Raw genomic sequence first — 5,128 nt, 5'->3', positions numbered from 1 at the left:
GCGGGGCGCGCTCCCGGCAGGAGGGGGCGAGCGAGCCTGGCGGCCGAGTGGGGAAGCGGGCGCGCGCTGGGGCGGTTAACGGAAGAGGGGGGTGGGGGACAGGCGCCGTGGGGAGAGCCTGGGTCTGGGGGAGAGAGTAGCGACAGTTTGTGGATAGGGCACGCGGGGAGAGAGTGGGGCAGTAGATGGAGGGGGAAGTGGGGAAGTAGATGTGGGGCAGCAGTGGGAAGGAGCAGTAGGATGGGAGTATAGATGGAGGGAGGTCCTGGGGGGCAGTGGAGAGTAGATGTAGGAGGAAAGCACTGGGGAGGGGTGATTCAGTGGGGGTGTAGCTGGAGATCTGGGAGGGGGGGAGAATCAGTGGGGGGTGTAGATGGAGGGAGGTCCTGGGGGGCAGTGGAGAGTAGACGTGGGGGGGAGCACTGGGGTGAGAGTAGATGTGGGGTGATTCAGTGGGGGTGTAGCTGGACATCCAGGGGGGAGGGAGAGAATCAGTGGGAGGGATGTATATGGAGGGAGGTCCTGGGGGGCAGTGGGAGAGTAGATGGGGGGGGGAGCACTAGGGGGGTGATTCAGTGAGGGTGTAGCTGGAGATCTGGGGAGGGGGAGAATCAGTGGGGGGGGGTGTAGATGGAGGGAGGTCCTGGGGGGCAGTGGGAGAGTAGATGTAGGAGGAAAGCACTGGGGGGGTGATTCAGTGGGGGTGTAGCTGGAGATCCAGGGGGAGGGGGAGAGTCAGTGGGGAGATGTAGATGGAGGGAGGTCCTGGGGGGCAGTGGGAGAGGATGTGGGGGGAAAGTTCAGGGAGGAGAATTGGGATGAAATTTGGGGGGTTCTTATCCTGACTGACACCCTGAGTTCTGGTCTCTTTTCTTCTGTCACTTTTATTTTATAAGAGCAGTTAGCTGCAGTGGAAATGATTATCCAAGAGTGGTCAGACTTTCTCACAATGGCTGTTTGTGCTCCATTCCCATCCTCAAGGATTGAGGAACCCCAAATCAGAGAAATATCATTTTGTACATATCCATGTTTTATGAACAATGGTGAATTAAAGAAAAGCGATTTAAAAGGACTGAAAATTTGGCATTGCACATTGAAATAAGGCAGGACTGTCTCCTATCAAGATTCCAGCAAACTGGCCTGACTGCAATCCACATCATGTTTCCTAGGCGTGGTCTCTACACTATAGAGTTAGGTCAATGTAAGGCAGTTTAAGTCAATTTAACTCTTTATGTGTCTATACTACAATGTTGCTCCCACCCATGTAAGTTATCCGCTACTACACTTACCTAATAACTAAACCTCTGCAAGAGTCACAGCGCTTAGGTTGATGTAGTTAGGGCGGCGCCGTGTCTATGTAGACACTGCGTTACTTACATAATCTGTTGGCTGAGAGCCCCACAAGGAGTTCACAGCTGGAACTCCTCTACCCCAGGGCTGACAGCTAGAGTTGTCAACCCCACACACGGCTCACAGTTCCAACTGCCAGTCCCCCTCCCCCCAGCACTGAGGGAGGAGATGGGGGGCCCTGCTCTGCCTGTTCCCCTCCCCCTGACTTAGGGCTCACAGCTCCAACTGCCAGTCCGGGGGGGGCTCCAGCTGTCAGTGCCCCACAATCCCCACACACTTAAGTCGATGGAAGCACTCCTGGTGAGGATGTGCACCACCAAAAGAGGGGGCACAGTGTGGACATGAACCACCGCAGTAATTGCTGTGGTGTCTGTGCATCAACCTAATTTAGGTTGACTTAATTTTGTCATGTAGACAAGGCCCTATTGTAATTTAAACTGGAAGCTGAAAAAGAGCCACCAAACTAGAATGTACCTGTGACTTTTTTGCCTGCAGATTCAACTATTAAAAAGGATTTTAATTTAATAAGGAATGTGTGGCCAGCTCTGATAATGACTTCCTTTGTGGCCTAGGGCCAGTCACTGAACTACTCTGTCTCAATTTCCTAATCCGTAAATTAGGGAGAACATTTGGCTCTCTCAGCAGCAGTGTAGTGAAGATTAATTAGCTAGTGTGATAAAACACTTGGGAGATGAAAAGTGCTAGATAAATCCTAGATGTTGTTTTAATTTCCTAACTTGTTAAATACAAAAACATATGTACTGACACACAGCATTGTTGACAGCTGATCGAATATATTCTGAGTTTCTCCAAAAACCATCTCTGAAGGTTCTGATATTGGCCAGTGCTTGAAGCAACATACTGGAGTTGTTAACTAGTGTTTCTGATTCTGTATGTCCAATCCAGTGTTTCTGCATATCTATTTAGGGGCATAGCTCTGTTTTAGGCCCCCGTTACCACTGTATCTGAGTGCCTTGCAATTTGTTTTAATTAATTTAATCTCCTAATAGGCCTGTGAGGTAGGGAAGTACTATTTATCTCCATTTTACAGTTGGTGAACTGAGGCACAGAGCAACTAAGGGTATGTCAACACTACCCGCTGGGCAGCAATCGATCCAGGGGGGATCGATTTATCGTGTCTAGTCTAGACACGTTAAATCGACCCGAGTGCTCTCCCGTTGACCAGGGCCGGCTCCAGGCACCAGCATCCCAAGCAGGTGCTTGGGGCGGAAATTTGCAAGGGGCGGCATTCTGTGTGTTTTTGCCCCCAAACAGTGCGCCAAATTGCCGCTGCGGATGGCGGGGGCAGTCCATGTGCCGTTAGGGCAGCACACGCATTTCGGCTGCGGTCGCAATTTGGCAGCAGCTTCTATGTTCAGCTGTCTGCGGCAACGCAGCTTCTGTCTTCCGGCTGAAGACAGAAGCTGCCGCCGAGTTGCCACCACCGTGGAAACGCACGTGCCGCTCTAACGGCTCACGGACTGCCCCCGCCATCTGTGGCGGCAATTCGGCGCGCTGCTTGGGGCGGCAAAAACAGTAGAGCCGGCCCTACCGTCGACTCCTGTACTCCAGCGCCACAAGAGGCGCAGGCAGAGTTGACGGGGGAGCAGCAGCAGTCAACTCTCCGCAGTGAAGACACCACGGTAAGTCGATCTAAGTATGTTGACTTCAGCTACATTATTCACTTAGCTGAAGTTGTATAACTTAGATCGATCCCCCCCTAAGTGTAGACCAGGGCTTAGTAAATTGCCCAAGGTCACACAGGAAATCTGTGGTAGACCAGGGAATTGAACCAGTGTCTCCCAAGTTTCAGGGTAGTACTGAACCATCCTTCCTTTCCTGACTTTACTATTCTGGTCTATGTAGAAATTGACAACGCTGTTCTCTACCACTAATTGCCTCTCTATTAAAGTTAAATTACTGATTTATTTTACCTTAAAATAGAAAATATTTTATAGGGGATTTTTTCTGGAATTTGAAGGGTTAAACACAATAGAAAAAGCTGCCTTTTATTCCCAAGCAATGTTTCCACTGCTGCCTTTAGAAGGGGTGCTGAGGAGTTTGATGTGTTCTTTTCCAAAGGCCCAATAACGCTCCCCTTGCAATCCACGAGAGCAAAAATTAAGCCCTAAGACTCCATTACAAATAATTCACTGAAAGATTGTTTCCCCCTTTCCCTTCAGATTTGCAACAGGGAAGGCAGCCATTGCTCTGATATGTATAACCCATAAGCGTCCGGGTACATGCATCGTGGGCCAGTATAGACTTGCAGCACCACCAGCAAAAGAACTATTAAATTTTAATCTGCTGTATTTCTTTTAATGATGATTGAATTCTGTGAAGCCTGAGAGTGCAGGTCCCTCATCATCTCTTCCCTTCAGGTAGGCAGTTTATAAACCAGACTCAGCCCCTTTAAAGTGTGAACAGCAAATTCCACTTGAGATTTTGAAGGAGACTTAAATGCCAAATGGGCTAATTTAGGACCCAAAGTCAATGGACTTCACAGCATTAGGCCTTTAGTTATCAAGGTGAGCCATATTACTGTACAGAGCTACCAACTGCTGATTTTTGCCTGAATTTGCTCATGAATGCAGTTGCAGCAGCAATAAGGTCAGAAGCTATTCTGCCTAAGTGCTGCTTTGTCCAATGCATGGACTAGTTCAAGTTAAAGGTCCTGGATTTAAATTACAATCAACCTTAAAGGGACTGAGTCCCATGTACCTGGAGTTGAGTGGTGAGAGATGTACTGTGTGATTCAAACAAGACCTTACAAAACAAGGGTGTGTTAGCTCTGATTAGAACTTTTACATAAAGTTTTTCCAACACTGCTTGTCCAAATGTTTCCCTCCTCCAGTGTTGTGCAATGTTGTGGCTGCTGTGGTCCCAGAGGTATATATCATTTCTAAAATATGCTGTGGTCCTTTGGGATGAAGGTTGCTATACAAATGTGAGACGTTTATCTTGTCAGGACTATGATCCACGTTGACCTCTAAATTCAGACAGAATAAGGTTTTAATCCAAAGGAATGACAGAGGTAGAATAGTTGCCTCCTTGCCTTTGTTGCCCAAGGTTTGTGGAATTCTTAACCTCTGCCATTAGGAAGTAGCATGGAAGAGAAACAAAGATTTTGGTTTAAATTAAAAGCCACTTTCATCCCTGCATAATGATTTAGTTTATTTATGTATGTGACTTTCTGCCAGACTGGGTTTAATTTTTACCTGAGAGGCACCATATCAAATCAAACAGAATTAGGCTCCAAATATTTCCTTGCTACCTTTCTTTACATTATTTCCCCTTAGTTTCCAACCACCACTACCTCCCTTCTTTGAAATCAGATGAAGTCCTGGCATGCTTTATACCCCAATTTCCCTACAAGCAACTCTGCTCTCTGACCTCAGCAGACACGAGCATTGGCAAAATAATGCGTACAAGTGAAGTGCAATAGCATTTCCAAGCACTGAACTGTTCCATCTCTATAAAGAGGGAAACCAAAGTCAGCCTGTTGTTAAAGCTATCACTGTGAGACTGACAGAGCAGGATCTTAACATTTGACCTTCAAGCTGGAAATGGATTTGTGGCTGTACTGTCTGTGTGACTGATCTGTATTGTTCAGGGGGCAAATTAATTCCAGGTGATCAGTAAGGCAGCCCTGGTGCCCATATTGCTCAAATGTTAGTCTGGTAGCAACAATGTCTGGATTTCTAGTTTGGGGGGGGTTGTTAACACAAAGTGCAAACAAACAAAAGAATTTGAGTGTTACACTATCTGATTTTCTGAA

This window comes from Mauremys mutica, chromosome 8 (genome assembly GCF_020497125.1).
Source record: "Mauremys mutica isolate MM-2020 ecotype Southern chromosome 8, ASM2049712v1, whole genome shotgun sequence".
Lineage (NCBI taxonomy): Eukaryota > Metazoa > Chordata > Testudines > Geoemydidae > Mauremys > Mauremys mutica.
Note: the sequence above shows the minus strand (reverse complement) of the source record.